The 27,601-nt window shown below is 39.6% G+C and overlaps 2 non-coding genes across 2 annotated transcripts; both read left to right on the plus strand.

Annotated features, from left to right (window-relative positions):
* The first annotated feature begins 15,795 nt into the window (after positions 1-15,795).
* Positions 15,796-15,867, plus strand: trnap-cgg (transfer RNA proline (anticodon CGG)). The gene has a single exon. It is a non-coding gene; the product is annotated as a tRNA-Pro (tRNA).
* Positions 15,868-16,486: 619 nt separating this feature from the next.
* On the plus strand, positions 16,487-16,558 carry trnap-agg (transfer RNA proline (anticodon AGG)). Its single transcript has one exon. It is a non-coding gene; the product is annotated as a tRNA-Pro (tRNA).
* The last annotated feature ends 11,043 nt before the right edge of the window (positions 16,559-27,601 follow it).

The following is a 27,601-nucleotide window of genomic DNA, read 5'->3' on the forward strand; positions in this document are numbered from 1 at the left end:
TTGCTCATTTCTCTATCTGCCTTGCTTATTACAACTTTCATATGTTGCAAAGCCACCTTAGTTCTAACTAGTTGGTCCTGCAGCTTTGTCAGCTGTCTTCTGTAGGCTAAAGACTTCAGTAGCCCTCCTCAATCTAATTTCTCCTGCTGTGCCCCAACTTCTCCCTGCTGGTGTTCCAAGATTTGTAATCTCTGTGCAGCTGGAGGAGCAGGCTCACTTGAAACTGGATTCTATATATAAAATATAAAATATAAAATTTTTTATATTTCTCACCTTCCTTGTCTCTACCTTTTGCTGGTGTGGTGTCTTTGATCCTATTAATAACTACCTGCTGCAATTGTCCTGCTGTTAGATCTCCCATTTTAGGTTACACTACTCTACTTTTTTTTTTTTTTTCTAAATATAACTAACTCTGAAGTTTACTGTATATATTGTTATCAAAGACCTGAGCAGTCAAAGTCAAACACAAGTGTGATGGACTGGATAAAGTGTCAAGCTAAAAGGCAACGCACACCAAGTTATTCACCTGGGGAAGAAATGGTCTTACACAGAGATGGGGAGTCGCAGATAATGTCAGTCACTCGTGATGTCACTTTAGCTCCGCCCCTTGAGGGTCGTCCAGGGCCCCCGGTGGGATTCCTCCAATTCACTATCAACTACAGAGGGGAGCACATACAGTATTTCTAAAGTTTAGCATCAACACTACAATGGAGGCCTTAAACTTTTGGATCACGTAGACATGTGTTCCTAACTTCACAACCCCCACACAGTAGAACAAAGAAACAATAGAACAATCTCTCAACAATACATGCACCAACACACCCAGCAAATCTCTTATCACAATCAACAAGCACTGTGTTACTCTCAAATAATTTTAATCTTATTCATTTACATTACATTTTCAGCATTTAGCAGACGCTTTTATCCAAAGCGACTTACACAATGACCTGAACACGATGAGCAATTGAGGGTTAAGGGCCTTGCTCAGGGACCCAACAGTGGCAACTTGGTGGTGGCGGGGCTTGAACCGGCAACCTTCTGCTTACTAGCCCAGTACCTTAACCACTGAACTATCACTGGCCCCTATTCACTATAACAACCCTGATTAAGGAGGTTTTCCTTAATTATTTGTGAAAATGTTTTACTCTTTTCAGTTGTGAGGGATAATACTTTTCACAAATGGATGAATTCTACTCTAAGTGCCCCCCTTCCTAGTTTAAGAATTAAAACCTATTGTTCAAATACAATTCACCAGGGCTTGTAAGTCAATGGATTCTTTCAGACGCTACCCACATTAAAACACACTTAATAAGGTACCATAACAAATACTTCACAACTTACACACCCCAGGCACACACAAAGACAAGATGGCCGACAAACCAAAGATAACAGAGCACACTGCACACACAAAGACAAGATGGCCGACAAACCAAAGATAACAAAACACACTGCACACACAAAGACAAGATGGCCGACAAACCAAAGATAACAGAGCACACTGCACACACAAAGACAAGATGGCCGACAAACCAAAGATAACAAAACACACTGCACACACAAAGACAAGATGGCCGACAAACCAAAGATAACAGAGCACACTGCACACACAAAGACAAGATGGCCGACAAACCAAAGATAACAAAACACACTGCACACACAAAGACAAGATTGCCGACAAACCAAAGATAACAGAGCACACTGCACACACAAAGACAAGATGGCCGACAAACCAAAGATAACAAAACACACTGCACACACAAAGACAAGATGGCCGACAAACCAAAGATAACAGAGCACACTGCACACACAAAGACAAGATGGCCGACAAACCAAAGATAACAAAACACACTGCACACAAAGACAAGATGGCCGACAAACCAAAGATAAAGCACACTGCACAGACAAAGACAAGATGGCCAACAGACAAAAATAACGCAAAGCACACACAAAGACAAGATGGCCGACAAACCAAAGATAAAGCACACTGCACAGACAAAGACAAGATGGCCAACACACAAAAATAACGCAAAGCACACACAAAGACAAGATGGCCGACAGAGAAAAGATAACAGACAAAGCACACTGCACACACACGGTTTCACCCGCGGTTCGCAGACAAATATACACAGAAATGTACTGACAAACAAAACTCCTGATGTACTATTTTCGAACCGAATTTAGAATTTAGAATAATCAAATTACTCGAGCCCCGTTACCAAAACAGACAGACTCTTTAAAATTTAGAACACTCAAATTAATCGAATCCCGTTACCGAAACAGACAGAATCGTTAAAATTTAGAACACTCAAATCAGGCGAGTCCCGTTACCAAAACAGACAGACTCTTTCAAGATTTGTGACACTGGAATTAATCGAATCCCGTTACCAAAACAGACAGATTCGTTAAAATTTTGAACACTCAAATCAGGCGAGTCCCGTTACCAAAACAGACAGACTCTCCTTTCACTCCGATAGTGCCCTGGGCTCCAACCCAGCCGAACACAATGGCGCCCTGTACAGTTTATTTAGACCGGTCTGGTTCAAACTCAGCAATCAGGAAACATACATTTTTAGCTCCAGCATATATTCACAGTTTTAAACTATCTAATGATACTTTAGTAATTTAATCAGACACTTACGGATTCTGAGATTCAATTTCACACTCACTACACTAAATAATAAGTGCAGCTAATCTATACAGAGAACGTCTGTTTACCTTGTGTAGGCGCGCCTTGTAGTGAGTTCAAAAGATTCCCAGAATCCAGGTCTTAGCTCAGTCAGCTGAATTAATTTGATGCTATTTCAGGCCTCTTCGAACCATCCTCTGCTACCATCTGTTACGACGAATCTTTTTGTCGAGAGGCCCTGAAGAAGCAGTCGGAGAATCCAGAAAGTACTCTTCAAAAACACTTTATTTAGCGTAAGAAATGATCTGTGAATATATGTCAGAGCTAAGCCGATCGGCGCTCCTTTTCTCCTGCAATCCAGATGATCGCCAGCCAAAAAGAAAAGAGCCCCTTGCGTCTGAGTGCGCGGTTTTTTAAACTAAGCTAGGCTCCTCCTCCTTCACTGCTAGTGGAGCCAATGAAATGTGCTAAAAAGCCCAGGGCTCCGCCCCTCCCCCCCTACGGCAGACATCTGGAGGGTCCCTAACAAGGGATCACGGTAGGCGCCATTTTGAATGCACCTACCAGACAAAGAGCCACGTGGGGAAATGCCGTACAACTTCTCACATTGAATTTACGTTTTTTTATGTTCCGAAAATCCTAACAGTACTCCCATCTAGACACTACAGGCAGCACTGTGAGGATTATGTTTTTTGATTTCTCCAGTGCGTTCAACACCCTACAGCCTGTCTTACTTGGGGAGAAACTTCGGCAGATGAAGGTGGATGGGTCTATCATCTCTTGGGTAATGGACTACCTGACTGGTCGACCCCAGTTTGTGCGACTGCAGGGCTGTGTTTCTGACATGGCCATGTGCAGTATGGGGGCTTCCCAGGGGACTGTATTAGCACCGTTCCTGTTTAACATCTACACCTCAGATTTCAGATACAACTCTGGCACATGCCATCTGCAGAAATTCTCAGATGACACGGCCATCGTGGGGTGTATCAGGAATGGGCAGGAGGCGGAATACAGGAAGCTGGTTTCAGACTTTGTTGACTGGTGTACACTGAACAAACTGCAGCTCAACATCAGTAAGACAAAGGAGATGGTGGTGGACTTTAGGAAACTCAGACCTCCCCTGGCACCAGTCACTATCAATGGAGCGGAAGTGGAGGTGGTTGACACTTACAAGTACCTGGGTGTGCACTTGGACAACAAACTGGACTGGAGTTTTAACACCTGTGCAGTGTTCAAGAAAGGACAAAGTCATTTGTACTTTCTGAGGAAACTGAGGTCCTTTGGAGTGTGCACTAAACTCCTTTGGACATTCTACCAGTCTGTTGTTGCTAGTGCCTTATTCTATGCTGTTGTGTGCTGGGGCAACAACATCAACAAAAGTGCAAAAAACAAAATAAACAAACTAATTAAGAAGGCTGGCTCTGTTGTTGGAGTCAAATTGGACACTCTGAATGAGGTAGCAAAAAAACGGTCACTCAATAAGCTGCTTTCTATTATGGACAAAACATCACACCCCCTGCACACTACAGTGGAGAAACAGAGAAGCACGTTCAGTGGTAGACTGATACAGCTGCGCTGTACTAAAGAGCGCCGTGTAAGATCTTTTCTTCCCACTGCAGTAAGACTCTACAATGATTCTCCCCATTCCAGAAATACTAAGGATCTCCTGCCACCCGAACAGTGTTGATTTTCTTTTGCAGTGCAATATCTTTCTCTCTTAGTGCAATATACTTTTGTAAAATAATATATTTTTCTCTTAGTGCAATAATATGTATGCGGCTGCTTATGATAATGTCCTGTCTTTTTGCTTATGCCCTTTTATGTTTAATTGTGTTGTTTTTTGTCTGTCTTCCCTTGTGTAATTTGTACTGTAATTTGTAAATTGTAACTGTAATTGTGTAATTTGTATAGTACTGTGACACTGCAATTTCTTCGGGATCAATAAAGTCTTATCTTATCTTATCTTTGTTTTAGGTAAAAGGAAGGAAACACCCTGATCAGGGCAGATGCACAAACACACACACACACACACACACACACACACAAACAAGCATTTACACCAAAGGGTAATTTTGTGTCTCCAACACTAGAACACCTGACATACATGTATTTGGACTTTGAGAGAAAACAGGCGTTCTCGAAAGAAAACCCACACAGACATGGGGAGCACATACGAACGAAAAATCTAACTTAGTGCCTTTTTGCTGTACAGCACTGCACTACCATGACACCTATGTTTTGTTATTGTTAGGCTCTGTGGTGTCAGTGGAATTTACCACCTTTCCTTAACGCCACAGGCCTTACAGAGCTGATACGAGTCTGGCTTTAAATACCTGGCCAGCTCGTTAGGGTGAACGCGCTGCAGCTTCGTCCCCCTTATATAAGGGGATGACGCTAAGCTGCAGGCGTCGCACCTTCTGTTTTCCTTGCTTGTGTTGCTTTTCCTTTCTTTTGGTTTGTTTGGCACTGCGGTGTCCTTTTATGTTTTTTTTTATTTTATTTCTGTTGTTTATTAAGGACTGCGCCTAACGCACCCTTTTGCCGCACTGAACAGGCTTTTACTTTTGTAGGGTTTAGACGGTACCTCCAGGCGCTGTATAGCGGTTGGAGGCGTAAGGTCTGGAGGCCCGAGGTAAATAGGCTTAGTGTTTGCTCATATACGGTGCGATTACGCGCAGCCACTGCGCTGCTTTAGTTTGTAGCGCTCTCCAGTTTGCGTAAGCGCCGACAAGTAGCATAGTGGCTAAATCTAGCCCCGCTGCTCTCGGCGCAAGCACAAGTTACTGAGCGGCGAAGCGAATTCTCTAGGCCCGCATGGCTTAGTGGGTAAGAGCTATGGCTTGCATCTCCTACTAACCCCAGGTTCGAATTCGCGCTTTCGCTGCAACGCCAGTAACCTTTTCATTTTATCATACCGGTCACTTCCCAGCGAATCGGTATGTTTCGCTGGTGACAGCACCGGTATGTTCTCCTCCCGCCTACGCGGCAGAACCTTTTGTAATGCTGGTCACTTCCCAGCGAATCGGTATGTTTCGTTGGTGACAGCACCGGTATGTTCTCCTCCCGCCTACGCGGCAGAACCTTTTGTAATGCTGGTCACTTCCCAGCGAATCGGTACATTCCGCTGGTGACAGCACCGGTATGTTCTACCCCCGCCTACGCGGCAGAACCTTTTGTAATGCTGGTCACTTCCCAGCGAATCGGTACATTCCGCTGGTGACAGCACCGGTACGTTCTCCCCCCGCCTACGCGGCAGAACTGATCAACTACGGGCTCAACTTGTTCGGGAACTCGCTGTTATCCCCACTCCCTTTAGAGCGGTCCTCTCGCTCGTTTCAAGCGCTATTAAGTAGCGCCGCGAGTAGCGCGATTGTCCCTCGCCTGTGCGACCCGGGTTCGCGCCTCACTTTTCTTGTTGTTTTTTCTTTAACGTGTTCTTTTCCTTTTCAGTTGTCCATGACGTCAGCGGCTGCCTTCGGGATTCCCCGAAGTGTTTTTGTTTCCCTTATTTCTTGTTTATATTGTACTTTGTGTTTTATTATTTGTTAAATAAACCTTTTGTGTTTAACCTCCGCATCTTTGGGTCCTTCCTCCTACCACCTCATAACAGTTATGTAATATTTACATATAAATGCAAACCTTTTTGAAATGACAAACCCAATATGAAACCTATTATACTATCCACATAAAGTAATTGTACATGTGTAGTACAATAACTTACCTGTCTATGAGTTGATGCAGCACATGGGCAATGCGATGTCAAATGTGACTCAACCACATCACTGTCATCACCCTTAAAAGCAAATAGGATTTTTAAAGTTTCTGTCTCAAAACGAGATTAAGTAAAAAAAAAAAATTCAAGAACCTCTGGACTTTTCTGCTCAAACATGTCAATATTTGTCTCATCAGAACTATCTTGTGTAGATATCAGGGTACTTCTTTGAGTCTTCAGATTGTGCATCACTTTAGCTCGTGCTGCCTGGGCAAGCTTTGCACTCTTTGTCTAGAAATGAATAAAAAGTAAGTTTAGGACAGGTATTAAACCAGTGTCATTAAATGTGAAATTTTTTTTTATTTGTTGATTGGTTTAGCTTTCATCAGTCAAAGTGAAATTTAAGGAGTAAGACTCATACCAAATAAGGCTTGTCACCAAGAAACAAAACAATTAACTCTGTGGTGTTGGCTGGTAATTCTGAACTGCAATAATACCTTGAAGGTCTGTGCCCATAAGCTAATTTACATTTAAGCTATAGGCAATTGGTTTTCCAAAGAATGATTCAAGCAACTATTATCACAGAAAATAACTATACAAAATTATGTGTACCGGTCTCTGGTGGTCAGATTTTATGCTGCCTGATTCAGGTGCTTTAGAAGGTTCCGCCCTCTTTTTCATCAGCACTCCTCTTCTGTCAGTTGTCCAGATGTCTTTGCCCTTTAAGAAGGCATTCTTTTTATTAACCAACTCTTTATACATATCTGGAAAATTGGGAAAATTTTTTCTTTAAAGACACCAGACAGCCTGTCTTAAAGGCCGTCTTATTTATATATTTATAAATTTATGTTTCCCAGACGCGATTCTTTTAGCGTTTTTTTACTCAGTAACGGATGTTTTTTAAAATGTAGCGAATTACAATTCTTAACCCAAAACATACTTAAGTAAAAGTAAATCTACTGGCTGTAAAATCTACTTTAAAAAGTACAAGTACACAAAAAAACTACTCAATTACAGTAAAGCCAGTAAATGTAATTCGGTACTTTCCACCTCTGCATACACACACACACACACACACACGCACGGTCTAAAATGACATGATGCTTTTGTTAATCACGCCCGCTTGCATTGATAGATAATTGCAAGATAAACGAATCCCGTGTTATAATTTCAATAATACAAAGAGTTTTGTTAACTTTTCCTGTTTTTTCTGTCTTAGTTTGCATTCTGTTACTAAACTGTGTGCAGTACGTAATAGAAGGTAGTGTGCAGTTTGAAATGAAGCTGCAATAACGGTGTCCAAAACGCATGCCGTGTATCTTTTTACAAAGCAGTTTTGCCGTGTTTAGTTTGTATAAACATTTATAATGTTATATTCTGTTAAGAATATTACAGTGTAACACTAAAGATGACGCGCCAGCGTTGTGCATAACTTATGAGTGACAAAAAGTATCAGCTTACGTTTATTCCAAAATGTGTACATGCTACATGTTATTTAAAATACACACCTCCAAACAACAGTACTTTGGCTGCAACAGTCCTCTTCGGTTCTTTTCGAGTGGGCCACTCAAGTTCCATCCATCCATCGTCACACTCAAGGTCAGGACGAGACGTGATTTGTACAATGATACGAGTGAGTACTTTTGACTTTGACACTTTTATCAAATAAATAAAAGATGGCAAACTTGAAATTTGTCATGACTGACCAAAGCAAGCAAAACTTCCAGCGTTCTGGACGGGTATGCAAAAAGGATGCAGATCCGATTCAGCCAAGCTCCGATTGGCTGTCTCGCGGAAAACAGCTGCATCAGATTAGTAAATTAGTCTTCGCGCCAGAACAGTTTAAATTTCACCGCAGTTCTAAATCTAACAACCATGGCGTCAAACAAATGCTACAAGAGGCATTTAAATTTGTGTGACAATGAATCGGCAGTGCCAAAAGCAACAAAATACAGACAACTACAAAACAAACAGGTAAAAACGTATAGCTTACACGTCTTCCATACATAAAATATAACTCAAATTAGACTGTGGCAAATAAGTATTAATGTGTTATTTCTCATGTGATCTCACTCTAGAAGCAGGAAAAAAAGTCAGCCAAAAGCTACAAAGCATTTATTTACACATGTGGTGATGTTCCACGAACAACTGCATACAGGAGACAAATTATTAATACGGTAAGTTCCGAACGTGTTCTATTGTGTTCTATCCACTGGTGGATTTGAATAGTAAAAAATGCATATATCGGTAAACATTGCGATATCTGGTTTCTATCATCACCGTAGATAGGTAGAGAGAATGATGAAGGTGAGCAAGAATTAAATTCAAGAAAAGAAATAAGCCAAGAGAAGACAGTATGGAAAGAAATAAGCCAGAAGGAGAGAGGAAAAAAAGAAAGGAGAAAGAAGGAGAAGAAAGAAGCCAGGATGATAGAGAAAGAGAAGAAAGGATTCAGGAGAAGATAAAAGGAAAAGCAAGTAACCATGATAAAAGAAAAGGAGAAAGAAACTAAGAGGAGAGAGAGGGAGAAGAAATGATCCAGGAGGAGAGAGGAGAAGAAATGATCCAGGAGGAGAGAGGAGAAGAAATAATTCAGGAGGAGAGAGGAGAAGAAATAATTCAAGAGGAGATGGAAGCAGAAGCAAGAATCCAAAAGGAGAGAGAAGGAGAAGAAATCATCCAGGAGCAGGGAGGAGAAGAAAGGATCCAGGTGACTGTCACACTGCACTTTAAATATACTGCATTTTATTATACTGTAAATTCATTTGTAATTTTTATTATTTATCTTCGGCTATTTTTCAATTTTTTGTATATTTGCAAATTCTACTAGCTTTTTATAATTTGTACATTGTCTGCATTTTTGTATACTGTATTTCCTGTATATTGAGTGCTACCAACAGCCTGAAACAAAATTAGGTACAAGCCTTTACTGCATGTTTTATATATCTATGAAATTATGTTGTCTATCCAAAGAACAGAAAGTTGTTTCAGAATATATGCTTAAATCATTTTAGTTTCTTTGATGTATGAAAGTAAGCAATTTTTTTTATTTGTCTCTTTATACAGATACAACATGGCGATGACCCAGTGTACCCTGGGGCATCTCTCACAAAAGGACAGAGTCTGCTGTTGCTCATGTCGTATGTATTGAGAGACAGCCTGACTGGAGTAGCTCTTCAACATCTTCTTGACATTTTTAATGAACATTTTCCAGGCTTAGTGCCAGCTACCCTGTATCTTTTTGATAAAGCCTACGGACACTTTGGCCACTATGTGCCACATTTTTATTGTGTTAAATGTAAAAGTTACATAGGACCCCGGGAGACAGCTCCAACAGTCTGTTCTTTTTGTAAATTTGCATTTGATGCTGACTATAATTTAAGATTTGGTTTTTATTTTCTTGTACTTAGTCTGTCAAAACAGATTGTGGATATTTTGGAAAAACCTACGATTAATTTAAAAAAACAGAGTCACCGACAGGCATTATTTCTGACATACAATCTGGAGCACTTTATAAAACCTGATACAAAGTGGCAAAATGGGAGATGATGACATTTCAATCATATGGAACTGTGATGGAGTTCCAGTGTTTGAGAGTAATAATTATCAGATATGGCCTATTCAGTGCCAAATCATAGAACTTTTGCCAAGAGACCGTCAAGCCAACATATGCATCCCATGTCTATGGTTTGGTAAGGGGAAGCCAAATATGATTACATTCCTGAATGCTTTTGTGGCAGAGCTTAAAAATCTGGAACAAATTGGAATTAAATGAAAAGACTCTGAAAACAAAGAACACACAAGTAAAGTTTATTCATTAATCTGTTCTGCAGATTCAGTTGCACGTCCCCTTCTAAAAAATACTAAACAATTAAATGGCAAATATGGCTGTGACTTCTGCCTCCACACTGGTGGTGGTCCTTATGCTTGGGAGACTCCAGAACCACCTTGTAGGTCAGAGCAAGATCATTTTGAACATGCATTGTTAGCAACACCTGCTGAACCAGTAATGGGTGTGAAAGGCCCATCCCCTCTAATGGAACTTAAGAATTTTAATATTATCACAGGTTTTGTTCCTGAGTACCAACACAGTGTCTGCTTAGGAACCACTAGACAGCTTGCATCTCTCTGGCTAGACAGTAAGCACCATGGGAAAGACTGGTACTTAGGCACAAAAGTCGGCATTATAGACAAGCAACTCCTTGCCATTAAACCACCAGTAGAGGTCACAAGGGCACCAAGGTCAATTAATGACCGAAAATATTGGAAAGCAAGTGAATGGAGGTCATTTTTGCTCTTTTATGCAATGCCTGTCTTGAGCAACATTTTAAAAAAGAAATATTGGAATCATTTATTTTTATTAGTTTTTGCAATGCACATTCTTCTCCAGGATGCCATCAAAGTAAGTCAGGTAGATTTGTCAAAACAAGCACTTCACAAGTTTGTGTTTAACTTTGAAAAACTTTATGGTGCTGCTAATGTTTCTTTTAATGTTCATTTGTTGATGCACCTGGCAGAAAGTGTGCATAACTGGGGGCCACTGTGGGCAACATCAACATTTCCATTTGAATCATTTAATGGAACCCTTCTTAGGTTATTTAATGGAACAACGCATGTGCCTACTCAAATAGTAAAGAAATTCCTCAGGTGGAGAAGCTTATCTAAAAAAGCTGAAACAATTATGGCCAATGCAAATGTAAATGTTAGGCAACTGTTTGACAACCTCCAAGGTATCCCTAGCCACACAAAGAGGTCTGCAGAGTTTCCAGGTCATGTGAGAGGTTTAGGCTGCCCAAAAACTGAAAGTACATATGTGTGCAGAGGATGGCTATTAAACAATTTCTTGGACGCACAGTTCTATCAGGTTTATTCTACAATCGTTTTATTTATAATAATGTTGTATATCATGCTTATAATATAAAGAGAAATAATTCAGTTGTACAGTTAGAAGATGGAACCTACTGCAAAATCTTGGCTTTGGTGGCTTTCAAATCAGAAGATAGAACTTCATCTACAAATATTTCCTGTGTTTTATTAAAAGAGCTTGCAAGCAGCAGAAAGCTTTGCAGAGATATTGGGCTGAATATATCCTTTATCACAGAAGTAACTGACACAAATAATGTATTTGCAGTGCATCCTCACTTATTAGAAAGAAAATGTGTAATGGTTATGTCACAAGACAAAATGTATGTTATTCCTCTGCCAAATAATGTTGAAAGAGACTAACAATGCTACAGGGTTAAGAGTCCTTTCCATATGACATTTAGAAATAAAAAATATTTGTACCAGCTTGTTGTTGAAGTTAATGTTTTACATGTTATTAAAATCTGCTTTATTTAGTAAGTTTATTTAGTAGAACTATTTAAACTCCGTAAGAACACTGAATGAATGTAGTGAATTATTTGTATAATTACAGCATCATGTGAAATTTATTAATAGCACAGTAAATATACATAACATAGTATTAAAACAGTACCGCAATATGTTATTTAATATGATACATTTATTTTATATATTAGAATTAAATAACAGTGAAATATATTTAAAATTATTATATTTAACAAAAATTGTAAAAATGTTTTACTACCGTACCAATAAGTAACTTCATGAAAAAAATACACTTAAGGAAACCTTTGTATAATGTGTTAAAAGTGTGCTTTAAGTGAATTACTACATCAGTTCTTTAACATACTTTGCAAAAATATAACAAAAATATATTTAAAAACAAGTATTTGAGAAGTGTAATAAATTAAACGAAACTTAAATTTAACTAAAAGTACACTTCATGGTCATGTATTTAGTGGAAGTATACTTTTTGGTATTTTTTGAAAAGTATGATAAAAGTTTACTTGCAATAATTTGATTAAAGTATGACATTAATATATTTTTGACATGTTTGAAATAAGTACAAACATCTGCTAGTTCATTTAAAGTATACTTAGACAAATCTCAGTATATTAAGTACACTTTTTTTTTCACTAGGGTTTTTAATGGCCATGCACAAATCAGTAGTAGCAAACACTGAATAATCAAAACCGTTCACATGGAAACTAAAGGACAGGTTCAAGTCTGTATTATTATCATTAAGAACCATGTACACATTGTGTCTGAATGAAACTACATGTTTTAAAAGTGGAGAATTGCTTCCAATCGAGATCTTTTTCATTGGGGAAACAATTTTTTCGTACCTGGGTAAAACTTCTATCAGCTGTTCGTCTTTAATGAACGGCGGTACGTTTGATATGGTGATTCTTTTTGCCGGCCTGAGACGGGAAAGAACACTAACGTGTGAACCGCTTATAACTACACTGTTCTCCACTAGTTTGTTAGCTTTTTCTTTTGTACTTAGGAAAACAATAATCGCGCTGTTCATTCTAGACCCAGATATAACACAGTCATGTCCAACAACTTCTGACGCCACCTTAACTGTGTGAAACCACATGACAAAACTAAAGTCACCTGCTGCCACTGCCACTCCGCTCACTTGCTCCCAGTATGCACTTCTACAGAGAGAGAGAGAAACAATAAAATAAAAGTCTGTGTGCATGTGGTTTTTGTGCAAGTGAATGCTGTAAACTGATAACAAGCTGTGGGAATAAATAACTTTGATCTTCTGAGCTTTGAGGAACTTCAGTGTGTGAGTTTTTGTACAGCATCTCAATAGCTTTGTATCACTGGGCTTCTCTAAGAGCACAGTGATAGAGAGCAGAATCTGTCAGCTTTAGATTGTTGATGATCAGTACAGTTGAGTCCCAAGTTGTTTCTATCTTTAATCGAGGGTTATCAGGAGTGCTCTGAGCTGAACCACCTCTTGCAACTTTATACAGTAAAAACTGAGGTGCACTGTTAGAATTTTGTTTGTACCAGTAAATCCGAATTTCACTGCTGCTTGACTCATATGAACATTTTAGTGTAACAGTCTCTGTTTCTTTTTCAATAATGTTGGAACTTATTGGCCAGATTTTATCTGCAAATCCACCTATAGAAAGAGAAATTGTTTAAAATAATATTAAAATGTTGTAATAAACTAAGATTTTTAATCTTAATAACACAGGCTTTATTCAGGATGATAATAAATTACCTGATGCTACAGTGAGAATCAGTGCTGTGTATCTCACAATCTGCAGTAAGTTACATAGTGGAGCCATTTCTGATCACAGCTTTGTGAGGACTCTGTATAATAGTGCTGAACTCATCACATGAGGAAACAAGTCTCTAGGAAGTCACACACAGGAAGTGCAGGTGTTGCAGCAACTTTATACACATCATTATTGTGCAGTATCTATTCTTTATTAAAACACTGCTGGAAACTTTAATGTTGTTATTGTGCTGTTTTTAGTCATGATTTAAATAATTGTACATGATACAATATTTGTTTGGGTCGTTCAGTAGATGCACCATAATAAACAACACAGTAAAAATTAGTTTTATGTTTATCAATAGAAAATATTGCAAATCAGATTTGTAAAGATCTGTGAGACCAAGTGCAGAAACTCAATCTAAACTCAGCACAGAAACTCACACATATAGGAGAAATGGTCTGTAAATTCTCTCGGCCTCTAAGCTACACCAGTATGAGATTAAAGAGATTTTGGAAGTACAGGAATGCCTATATTTTTGGCCATGACTTTTAAAGATCAATTACCTGTCTTTTGTAATTAATTACCACCCTTATACAGTGTTCACATCACTGTGAAAGAATGTTGGTGCACTGGGGTTTTTAAGATCGTACCACAACATCTTAATGAAGTCAAATAAGGACTTAAAAAAAAACCTAATTTTGTTTATTTTAATACACTCAGGTCTACATGCAGACATAATTGGCTATGTCTGGAGGGTAGTACAAGGCCCTGTGTTTTTTATGTTTAAGTATTAGCAATTTTACTGTAAAGACTGTCCCAGAATTAACACAGTCATTAACTGTTACTTTAGGTGAATAATATATGTCATCAAAAATATGTGTTAGGTGAACAAAAGCAGGATATTATTATATCAAGTTTTATTGAGAATATTGTAAATGTAATGTAGATGTTTGGTTTTTGTGCAGTATCATTGGATTTCCTGTCACTGTGGGCCGCAGAGCACAGTAGTAGAGAGCAGAATCTGATACTGCAGCAGAGGAGATGTTCAGATCCACTCGATTTTTATCTTCATTTATCTTTGCAGAAAACTTAGAATCTGCAGCTTCTTTTTGATATTCAGCAACCAGAATAATGAACTCTGGTCTGAATGTGGAGAACTGACGATACCACAACAGCTCACTATTTCCAGCTGATCCACTGTAATTACAGGATAAAGTAACAGAGTTTCCCTCCAAGACATTTTCAGTGGTAGAAACTGATGTAATAGTCTGTGCAGAGGTATAAACTTAAAAAAAAAGAAAAAGAAATGTTCATTTAATTAAAAACAATTAAAAAAAATTGATTATTAAAAATACATTAGATATGATATTATTTCTCACCTAAAATGACTGAAAGAAGGCAAACAAAAACAAACAATGCCATGACTGAACTGCAGACTAGTGCAGCTTTAAAAGCCTGTTATCATTCTTATACATGTTTGAATCACTTCCTTTCTTCAGCTTCTCTTTCCAACAGTGCAGCTCTGTTACAGTGTTTAGTAAAATGTAGATGGAGTCTGCCATCATGTGTTTACTTTCCTTCCTACATCTGTGTGCAGAAAAAAAAACATTTTGTTTCCTTTAGTTAATAGACGTTAAATCTAAGATAATGTTACAACGCAACAAAGCATTAAATACAAAACAAACAAAAAAAAAAAAAACAGACAGCTTCTGTCAAAGGCTTCAAGAAATTCCTACTAGTAACTGATTGTTCTGGTCATTTTTAGCATCCCATATGTATTAGGATTAGAAAAAAATGTGTCCATGCCTGATTTTCTCTCAGAAATCACTCATTCTTGGGTGATTGTTCCCGGCGTCTATTAGCAAACGTGCAAGTTTTGGGTTGCCAAATTTTTGTAAACAAGTTAAAAGTAGACGCATCTCCTCAACAGAAACGTAACAATACAGATTTATGGACAGGGTTTTGTGTAACAATTTACTAATGTGTCATTAAAAACGTTTATCCTGCAAAAGTGAAGGTTGTGTAGGTTTCCTGATAAAATCCGGGTGGATCCCTTCTTTAATCCCCTGCTCTTTCACTAAAGAATGTTGACTTATCAAAATGTCTCTTCAAAATGTATCACAGTGTGCAATTAGAAATCAAAGGTGGCTTTAAATTAATAAACATGTAAAACCTGTCTAATTACATGAGGTTACAAAGGTACTTTATGAAAACAGCACAAAGCTTTCAAATGCTTCCTAGTCCTGACAGTTGACATTAAAAGAAGTTTTTACTATTTGGAGCCTTTAAATATTTTTCATGTTTTAACCACACTTACCAGCTCAACCAAACATCATAGTTTTGAAGTCTCTTGTTTAAAGCCTTTTGTTCTCGCTGGCTCGTTGGTCTAGGGGTATGATTCTCGCTTCGGGTGCGAGAGGTCCTGGGTTTAAATCCCGGACGAGCCCTCATTTAGTTGAATGCTTCGTTGAACTATACAAAAAACGTATCAAGTGTCCCGTTAAAATCTAATGATCAAACAAAAATGACACATGCTGATACACTGGTAGAAGTTGGTGAGCTTATGTGGATGTAAATACCTTTCATAACAATTCTTCCAGTCAGCTTCAAGTTCTTTTTTTCTTCTACAGATTTTAGAATATTTGGACAAATTCAAAGCATTAAAAATGTTTACAAAATCCAAACAGCAAGGAGCATGAAGTCATCACGACAAGATAAAATATCATGGTAATGTAAATGTTACAAAATGTCTTGTATTACTAACCGATTAAAGACAGCATCACAACGTTTGTATTGTACAGTTTGGGTGGATAAACATGATATATAACGTAAACAGTGTGAAGCATAAAGTCAGTGGGACTGCACACAGCTCCTGTCAAATGCTTCCAAGTCTTTTAATTTGACAAAGCGAGTCTTTAATGACACCTCATGCTTAAACTGTTAGAAATGCTTTAATGAAGCTCTGCATTGAATTTTGTTTTGTCATGAAGACACTTCCCAGTGCAACCAGTCAACATGGTTTTGACGCTAAGCCATGGTGGTCAAAAATGCCCTGGCATCTGTCCTGGCTCGTTGGTCTAGGGGTATGATTCTCGCTTAGGGTGCGAGAGGTCCCGGGTTTAAATCCCGGACGAGCCCTTGTTTACCCATGTTTAATTCATCAACTGCCTCTTCAGGTTCTAATCCCAGTGTGCAAATGGAAATGAAACGGGGAGATTGAACAGCTTTCCACGTGGATGCCAGGCCACATATTAAAATTCTAACCTTTAGCTTGTTAGACAAGATCTGTTTAATTTTTTTTTTTGTATTTAAAAAAAACAACACAAATTGAACCAACTGATCAATGACATGTAAATTAAAGTTGATTTAATTATTTAAAAAATGTTCACCTAAAGAATTTTAACTTTAGTTATTTGGTTACTGTAATATTTGGGTAAATGTAAAGGACTTTTAGTCGTAGTAGGATGGTTTGTCCAGGATTTGTGATTCTTACATAAATTTCGGGAGGTGTTTTGTTAAAATCCAAGTCATCCAAGTCTTTACAGTTGACTAAGTAAAACCAGCTTTTATTATTTTGAGCATTTAAATATGTTTCATGTTTTAACTCTTTAATGAGTTGTAATTATTCTATGCCTTGAGTTTTGTCATGCAAGCACTGAATTCACTTCCTAGCTCAACCAGAAAACAGAGTTCAAAGGTCAGTCACGCAGCATTGGTCTAGGCGTATGATTCTCGCTTTGGGTGCGAGAGTCGGTATAAAAAATAAAAAAGCCTATCAAATGTATCATTCTTTTGTATAACTGACCGGCCTTAAATATGATCAAAGTAAGACAATGATCTGTGTTCCCACTGGCTCGTTGGTCTAGGGCAGGGGTATAAGAGGTCCAGTTAGAGAAAATTTCTTGAAGCAAAGGTCCGGAAGATCATAAGGTCCAACTATTTAGTGTGATATATATTAAGGTAGCCTAGTAGTTGTATGAACATCTGCATGTAATCAATACCTGACTGTCAAATCAAATGAATTCAGTACAATTCAAAAACTTATTTAACTCAAAAACTAACTTACTTAAAAACGTGTTCACAAATTTTAGCAATATTTATTGTCATGTAACATAGAACTAAACATATATGTATGACTGCTGATATGCATTTCAAAATAAAAGAAAAAGAAAATGTGAAAATTGTGAATGTTTTACATCTTGACTCAACAGTCTCAACCAATTTTACAGATAATAAGTCTTAACATGTTAACAATGAAACAGCTTTAGAGGTTCACTTTCTTCCCCTCTTATGTTCAACTCCCCCACGTTTTTGCTTAGTGAGAGAATTGAGCTTTAGCTTGTCCTGCCAGGATTTTAAACCTGGGTTTGAATGGAGTCAGGGCCATTCTCATACACACCTGAAGGTGGTCATTGGTGAGCCTGGAACGATATTTAGTTTTGATTATGTTCATTGTGGAGAAAGCTGCCTCACAGTTGTGTGTGAAGCCAAACATGGTCAAGATGTAAAGACCTTCTTTCCTCAGACCTGGAAAAGCTGTCTCAGGGACCATTTGGAGCCAGAAAGTGGAAGGATCAGTTCTTACAAACTGCTCTTTCAGGGCCACATCTGCTTGGAGATCAACCAATTGCATCTGGAGAGGCCCAGCATTTACCCATTTAAAGTGCTGTGTGACTTCCTTTGAGAACTGCCTGACATCTGTGATGAGAAATGGGTTCAGAATGAACATGGTGAGCTGCTGTCCAAAGTTGAAGCTGTCAAAACGGTTGCTGAAGTTTACAATCAACTTATCAATAAAGTCAACAAAAGAAGACACATCTCGCTTTCCCTGAACCTGTTCCTGCACTGCTGGGAAGTGTGCACAGTCTCCCTGCAGGTGTTCCTTAAACACCTCAAGTTTCCTCTGAAAGGAGTGGACAGCTGTCATCAGTTCACAAATTGAGTTGTCCTTGCCCTGTAGCCTCAAATTTAGTTCATTCAGATGTAAAGTGATATCAACCAAAAAGGCCACTTTGTCCATCTGTTTTTCATTTTCTAAAAAGAGAGAAAACTGTGTTGCCTTCTGACTTTTTAGCTCTGCCAAAAAAGATGCAACTTTCCTCCTAATAGACCAAAAGCGTGCTAACACTCTGCCTTTGCTGAGCCATCGCACATTGTTGTGCAGCAAAAGATCATCAGCACTGGCATCAACTTCCCTGAGGAATTCCCTAAGCATGTGATGCTGGTAGGAAGAGGATGCCCTGAGAAAATTGATCATTTTCATCATTGTATTCATCACCTCAGCATGCTCATCTGACAGGGAGGCGCAGAGGACAGATTGATGAATAATGCAATGGTTAGCTATGAGCTCAGGATTGTCCACTTTCAGTCTTGCTTCAGCTCCTTTCTCTCTACCTATCATAGCAGGGGCTCCATCTGTGGTTACTGAAATGACTTTTTTTGGCTCTATTCCTCTCTTTGTTAACATCGCCTTAATGGCCAGGTAGATATCTTCTCCTCTTGTACTGGTCTGAAGGGGAGTGACACCTAACAGGTCTTCACAAAATGCTCTCTGGTCTGTGTTGAAAAACCTGACATACACTAACAGCTAAGCATTGTCACACATGTCAGTGGACTCATCCACTGCTAAACCTACACATGGTGCCCTATTAATGGCTTCATCTAGCTGGGTTAGCACATCCTGAGTCAATATTTCACTTTTCTTTGTGGCAGATGATGCTGACATGGGTATTTGCTTTATTTTATCACAAAGCTCTTGTTTTTGTTTTCCCTCAATTAGTGTTTCAGCTACTGCACTCATGCATTCCTTGACAACCTCTCCATCAGTAAATGGCTTTTTGTGTTGACCCAAAATCCAAGCAATTCTGAGGGAACACTCATGAGCATGTTGTTGGGCAGTGAATGTGTGGCTCAGGATTCTGGTGGACTGGTCATATTGGGCTCTGAGACTACTTATTTTATTTGATCTCACTTCAGATTTGAGTGGGTATGTTTGTTCAAAACCTTTATGCTTTTTCTCTCATGGCGTTTTACATTGGCACTTTTATTAAGTGCCACGGTTTCTGAACATATGAGACACACGGGTTTAGTGCTCCCAGTGGGAAGTATGAACAGAAATGACTCTGTCCATTCCGGATTAAATGCTCTGTTTTCGCTGTCCACTTTTCTTTTTTTGGAGAGCGCCATTTGTTCGTTATTTTTCTCTCCCTTTGTTTCTCGCCCGTGTTTTCCTCAATTTTGTCCAGCGCAGTCGTCTGTATCTCTCCCTTTTTGTTTTCTCTAAATTTGCTATGTTTTTTTTCTATCTACCATCTTTTCATGAGCAACTTGCCTCTAACTCTCTCATCCGTCTGCACTGGAGCGTCGCAATGTTTACTTCCTGGAATGCACAGACTTGATTGGTTGAGTGGTGTCACGTGGGAACTCGCATGCAATTGGTCTGTGCGTTTCTTCATTCACTAAACCGCTACCGTAAAGACTACAAAAGCTGCGCCGGTTAAAATAGAAGCACTCCGTCAGGTTTTAAACCATAACTTTCTGTTTTGGCTGTCGGTCCGGGTCCATATGGGACAGCTTCTGGGTCCGGACCCAGACCGCAGTCCACCCGTTAGTGACCTCTGGTCTAGGGGTATGATTCTCGCTTTGGGTGCAAGAGATCCCGGGTTCAAATCCCGGACGAGCCCTTGTTTAGTCGAATGCTTCGTTGAACTATACAAAAAACTTATCGGGTTGGTTTCACAGACAGGGATTAAGCCTAGTCCTAGACTACACAGCATTTTGAATGGAGATTCTCCATTTAAAGCAAAATGTAGTCCTGGACTATAGCCTTAATCCCTGTCTGGGAAACCAACCCATCAAGTGTCCCGTTAAAATCTAATGATCAAACAAAAATGACACATGCTGATGTAACAGTGGTAAAAGATGCTCATGTTTATGTGTATAGTTTGTGAAATTCCTGCATATGACTTCAGCATCATCTTTTTGTCATATGCCACCAGCACCTTTTTCTATTAAGCTAATTGAATGCTGGGAGATCCACAGCAGATAGACTGAGCACTGCTGTGGGTAAGTTCGTCTAAGCAAAGCTCCTGCAATACTCTTAAATATATACTTTTATTAAGCTAGTAACTTTTCAGCTCTGCTATATTTTGTTCATTAACATTCATGCATGTAGATTAACATTCATGAGCTGGTTGTGAATACAGGCTATTTTACACTCTTTTAACCGAAGTTTGTAAATCACACGTGCTCAGTTACTGATTAGCCTGTTCTGCTTAGGCTGGCTAGCTGACCATTGTGGTTGCTGAACTTGTAGCAGATCAGTAAAAAAATCCCTTTATCCACCAACCAGTGTCTGTGATTGAGGACGGGACGAGACACAAAAGGTCACACCTTCGTTATCTGGCTGCCTGAAAAGCCGAGTGAAAGAACGGAGCTATTAGTTAATACAGAATGAGATAATGGAGTCGACTCCGCTCATGGGGGTTCACTCCAAACTAATGACAGGACTAACTACAGCTAGGAAGACAGAGCACTAGGTGGTACTGTGACCATGACCAGCATATTAGCTACTCGATCCATCAACTACGACTCACAATTGTAATTCTTATGCTTCTCTCTCGGCCTTGCTTTAAAAAAAAAAAAAGAACAAAATGAGGAATCAAGTGAACAATCGATTCTCTTGTGAAGGTGAAGTAAAGTGGAAAACATGATCAAAACGATGCTCTGGCACATCAGTGTAGATTAAATGGGAGAGATTTCATTTACTTTACCGACATAGCTAAAGCTTTGGGGCTTTGTAGTCTTGTTGGGACTACAGACAGAAAATGTATGCTTCCTGCCGAGAGAGGAAGTGGGTGGAAGTTACCTGTTACAGGTGGATTGCTTTTTGGAACTCTCTTTGGACTGTTTGCTTTAACAGCGATCTGCTTGGGTTTTGACCTTGGTCTGTTTGTTGTATATGTCCAAACAAAGTACCAGCAAAAGTACAAGATCTTTAGTGTATAGCTACTGTTAGCATGTCAGGTGGTGGTGGGTTGGAATCCTCTGAATAAATAAAGCTGCACACTGGAAAAATGTGAACGTTTTCTTATACAGTGTTCAATCTGTTATCCAGCTTTTTGCACTGGCAGCATCTACATTCCACTAACAGGCTAACATACCCTCTGTTTGGGACAGAGCTTTGGGATATACACTCCTGATCAAAATCTTAAGACCAGTTAAAAAATTGCAAGAATTTGCATTTTGCACTATTAAATCTTAAGAAGGTTCTAAGTAGAGCTTCACAATGCTAAAAGAAGAAATGGCAGCAAGAGACAAAAGATTTTGAGCAGGCAATTTATTGAAAACAACAATTTAACTGAAATAGGCTGTTTATCAGCTGATTAATAGTTTAAGACCATCGCTCAAAAAAACCCAAAAACCCCCTCAAAACAGAAATCAAAGTGTCAAAAGAAGGACTCAGTAATGAGTAGCTCCACCATTCTTGCTGATTACTTCAAACAATCGTTTGGGCATGCTTGATGCAAGTGTTTCCAGGAGGCTAGTGGGAACGTTGCTCCAAGTGTTGAAGATGGCTTCACAAAGGGCATCCACTGTCTGGAACTGATGTCCATTTTTGTAAAGTTCCTTTGCCATTTATCTCCAAATGTTCTAAATCGGATTTAGATCAGGAGAACACGCAGGATGGTCCAAAAGAGTGACGTTGTTCTCCTGGAAGAAGTCCTTTGTCAGGCAGGCATTGTGAACTGCAGCATTGTCCTGTTGAAAAACCCAGTCATTACCACACAGATGAGGGCCTTCAGTCATGAGGGATGCCAGCTGCAACATCTCCACATAGCCAGCTGCTGTTTGACGCCCCTGCTCAACCTGAAGCTCCATTGTTCCATTGAAGGAAAAAGCACCCCAAATCATGATGGCAATGACTAGGCAAGAAGTACAGATGCCTTGGAAGTAGGGGTGGAAACGGTTATGTCCAAGTGCTTAAGTCCTGACAACAAACTGCATCTCTGCACACATTTCTCTTACCCTCTGTTCCCAGGTGAGAATAATTATGATGTTGGGAACCAGGGGTGAACAGTAGGTCAGAAGAGGTTTCAGTGGTGGTACACAGTACAGGAAAGAGAGGAGAGCACCTGCCTGCCCAAACCCACATTCAAAACCAGTCATGGTCACACTTTCAGCAAGAAAACCCATCTGCTGAAGTCATGTCATTATCAGTTGCTTCTGAGTCTTTGTGAACTGTGTTTTGATCTGTGACAATGTAACTCATTTCTACAGTATGTGAATGTGCATATACAGTGTATCACAAAAGTGAGTACACCCCTCACATTTCTGCAGATATTTAAGTATATCTTTTCATGGGACAACACTGACAAAATGACACTTTGACACAATGAAAAGTAGTCTGTGTGCAGCTTATATAACAGTGTAAATTTATTCTTCCCTCAAAATAACTCAATATACAGCCATTAATGTCTAAACCACCGGCAACAAAAGTGAGTACACCCCTTAGTGAAAGTTCCTGAAGTGTCAATATTTTGTGTGGCCACCATTATTTCCCAGAACTGCCTTAACTCTCCTGGGCATGGAGTTTACCAGAGCTTCACAGGTTGCCACTGGAATGCTTTTCCACTCCTCCATGACGACATCACGGAGCTGGCGGATATTCGAGACTTTGCGCTCCTCCACCTTCCGCTTGAGGATGCCCCAAAGATGTTCTATTGGGTTTAGGTCTGGAGACATGCTTGGCCAGTCATCACCTTTACCCTCAGCCTCTTCAATAAAGCAGTGGTCGTCTTAGAGGTGTGTTTGGGGTCATTATCATGCTGGAACACTGCCCTGCGACCCAGTTTCCGGAGGGAGGGGATCATGCTCTGCTTCAGTATTTCACAGTACATATTGGAGTTCATGTGTCCCTCAATGAAAATGTAACTCCCCAACACCTGCTGCACTCATGCAGCCCCAGACCATGGCATTCCCACCACCATGCTTGACTGTAGGCATGACACACTTATCTTTGTACTCCTCACCTGATTGCCGCCACACATGCTTGAGACCATCTGAACCAAACAAATTAATCTTGGTCTCATCAGACCATAGGACATGGTTCCAGTAATCAGTTGACATGTCTTCAGCAAACTGTTTGCGGGCTTTCTTGTGTAGAGACTTCAGAAGAGGCTTCCTTCTTGGGTGACAGCCATGCAGACCAATTTGATGTAGTGTGCGGCGTATGGTCTGAGCACTGACAGGCTGACCCCCCCCCCCCTTTTCAATCTCTGCAGCAATGCTGAAAGCACTCCTGCGCCTATCTTTCAAAGACAGCAGTTGGATGTGACGCTGAGCACGTGCACTCAGCTTCTTTGGACGACCAACGCGAGGTCTTTTCTGAGTGGACCCTGCTCTTTTAAAACGCTGGATGATCTTGGCCACTGTGCTGCAGCTCAGTTTCAGGGTTTTGGCAATCTTCTTGTAGCCTTGGCCATCTTCATGTAGCGCAACAATTCGTCTTTTAGGATCCTCAGAGAGTTCAGTGACCAGTATGAAAGAGTGTGAGAGCTGTACTACTAAATTGAACACACCTGCTCCCTATGCACACCTGAGACCTAGTAACACTAACGAGTCACATGAAATTTTGGAGGGAAAATGACAAGCAGTGCTCAATTTGGACATTTAGGGGTGTAGTCTCTTAGGGGTGTACTCACTTTTGTTGCCGGTGGTTTAGACATTAATGGCTGTATATTGAGTTATTTTGAGGGAAGAATAAATTTACACTGTTATATAAGCTGCACACAGACTACTTTTCATTGTGTCAAAGTGTCATTTTGTCAGTGTTGTCCCATGAAAAGATATACTTAAATATCTGCAGAAATGTGAGGGGTGTACTCACTTTTGTGATACACTGTACGTCTTTATTTACTTTCTACACAGTACCTGTGAATGGGTGAGTTTGCACTCATCGTCTTGGGATCACAAAGCCTTTGGATGGGGGCACCAAGGAATCTGTTTGTTAGGCTCAGCAGCAGGAGCCAAATTTCAGTAGTTCCCCCTTGAAACTATATTCATGCACATTGTTGTGTATTGGGTTCATGTGTCCCCTGTTGTGAGACACCGTCAGTTAATGACGGATAAACTTTTGCAGTTTAAAGATTAAATTATCAATTAAAAATGTATTTTGAGCCGCTCAGGTGGCGCTCAGTGGTGTTATTGACTGTGCCAAACTCTTCCCTGCAAATCAGATAAACAAGGTGTTTTATGTAAGATAAATAAAAAGAAGTTATGCTCACACTCTTACACAACATTAACACGTTCTGTGATTGCATGAAATATAATGAGATGGACTTACACTGTATAGCTGAGAGGAGTAGAGGAGAATACAGGAGCATGATTACAAAAAACGTGAAAACAATAACTTTTTACAAGGGTAATATGCATGGGTGTTAAATATCATGTTTTGTTAAATAATACAAGATACTAACAATCAGAGACAGCAGGTGCTATTTATATTGTACAGTGTGTGTGTGTGGTTAACTGATGAGGTGTAAAAATAACTTTGATCTTCTAACTTCATATAAGTGAGTTTTTGTACAGCATCTCAATAGCTTTGTATCACTGGGCTGCTTCTCTTAGTGCACAGTGATAGAGAGCAGAATCTGTCAGCTTTATATTGCTGATAGTAAATTCAGTAGAACCTGATGATTCTTGTTTATGCTGTTAATATTGGGGTGCACTGTTAGGACTTTGTTTGTACCAGTAAAGATAAGTGTAGCTATAGCTTGACTCATATGAACATTGTAGAGTAACAGTTTCTGTTTCTTTAGCAACAATGTCAGAATTTATTGGCCAAATTCTACCTGCAAAACCACCTGTTAAAAGAAAAGAAAATATGTTAAATAATACTAAAAATTGTAAAGAAATTAAACATATTTTAATAACATGGGTATTGATTAAGATGTTAATACATTACCTGATGCTAAAGCGAGAATCAGTGCTGTGTATCTCACAATGTGCAGTAAGTTACATAGTGGAGCCATTTCTGAACACAGCTTTGTGAGGACTCTGTATAATAGTGCTGAACTTATAACATGAGGAAACAAGTCTCTAGGAAGTCACACACAGCAATGCAGGTGCTGCAGCAACACTGTACACACATCATCATCTATTCTTTACCAAAACACTGCTGGAGACTTCTGGCGTTTCTGAGCTTTGGTGTGAGACAATATTGAAATATTTGTAGCTTCTAAAGTACTTTCTTCATGTTTAGGTTTTACATTACCCCACTAACACCTTAATGTTTAGGTTGTTAAATGTGAGTGACTTTAGACATTTGATCTGCTTTCTCATTAACTGTGATTCATGTGCTGGTATCCAAATAAACTGTACACTTATCCCATTCTGTATTATTCAGTGAATTAAAATGTCTCATCAACCTGACAAAGATATTTGAATACTTATTTGTGCTACAAATAATTACAAACACTTCACAATGTCCTCTGGTGTTACTTCTTCAGTGCCGTCTGTATAGCTGTTGTATTTGCCATATAGACTGCTCCACTGATCTCCTGATCAATCTGTGTATATTGCGTTGTGTGCATAATATAAGGATGTAACGTATTCTTGTATGTTATAAATTAACGTGCTTATATTTAGGCTGCTCAGGTGGTGCAGCGCTAAAATACGCTAGCACACCAGAGCTGGGTTTTCGAATACATCGTATCGAATCTCAGCTCTGCCATCCGGCTGGGCGGCTGCATGAACAATGATTGGCTGTTGTTCATAGGGTTAGGTGCAAGCCGGATCATGGGTCCTCATAACTGGTGCAATTACGACCCCTGCTGGCTGATTGATGGCGCCTGCACAGGGCTGAGGAATAATGCTGATCAGGGTGTGGCTCTCAGCGCACAGTGCTGATCGGTATATATGAACTCGACTCGTGCAGGAGAAAAATGCAGTCTGTACTGAGCACGTGTCGGAGGGAGCGTGTGTCAGTTGAGAAGCGTCCTCAGTCAGCGGTGGAGGGTTAAATCAGTGGAGGATGTTTCTGAAATGCAGATTCACATCTTTCTGCCTGAACTAGAACTCATTATAGAGGATGATGGTTTGTGTAACTTATTTTTATTTTATTTTATTTTTACTTTGTAGCACACCTTTTGGAATCAATAACTGAAATGATCTCTTCCTGTAATTGCTTTCTCTTCACCTATCTACTTCAATTTTGGACATTTCTTAGGTCAACAGGTCTACAGGTCTCTTACATTTGCAGGTTTCCTTCTCCCAACTGTTTTAAAATCTCTCAACAGGTGTTCGATGGAATTTAGATCTGGGTTCAGTGCAAGCAACTTCAGAACTTATCAGAGTTTTGTCCTTTTCTATTATTAAAAAAAATATATGCTTTAGGTCTTTGTCCTGCTGGTGTGTGTCAAGATTAGAAGTACAGTGGGGCCAAAAAGTATTTAGTCAGCCACTGATTGTGCAAGTTCTCCTACTTAGAAAGATGAGAGAGGTCTGTAATTTTCATCATAGGTACACTTCAACTATGAGAGACAAAATGAGAAAAAAAAAATCCAGGAAATCACATTGTAGGATTTTTAAAGAATTTATTTGTAAATTATGGTGGAAAATAAGTATTTGGTCAATAACAAAAGTTCAACTCAATACTTTGTAACATAACCTTTGTTGGCAATGACAGAGGTGAAACGTTTCCTGTAAGTCTTCACCAGGTTTGCACACACTGTAGCTGGTATTTTGGCCCATTCCTCCATGCAGATCTCCTCTAGAGCAGTGATGTTTTGGGGCTGTCGCTGGGCAACACGGACTTTCAACTCCCTCCACAAATTTTCTATGGGGTTGAGGTCTGGAGACTGGCTAGGCCACTCCAGGACCTTGAAATGCTTTTTACGGAGCCACTCCTTCGTTGCCCGAGCGGTGTGTTTGGGATCATTGTCATGCTGGAAGACCCAGCCACGTTCCATCTTCAATGCGCTCACTGATGGAAGGAGGTTTTGGCTTAAAATCTCACGATACATACGATAGCCCCGTTCATTCTTCCCTTAACACGGATCAGTCGTCCTGTCCCCTTTGCAGAAAAACAGCTCCAAAGCATGATGTTTCCACCCCCATGCTTCACAGTAGGTATGGTGTTCTTGGGATGCAACTCAGCATTCTTCTTCCTCCAAACACGAC

This window comes from Trichomycterus rosablanca, chromosome 4, assembly GCF_030014385.1.
Source record: "Trichomycterus rosablanca isolate fTriRos1 chromosome 4, fTriRos1.hap1, whole genome shotgun sequence".
Taxonomy (NCBI): domain Eukaryota; kingdom Metazoa; phylum Chordata; class Actinopteri; order Siluriformes; family Trichomycteridae; genus Trichomycterus; species Trichomycterus rosablanca.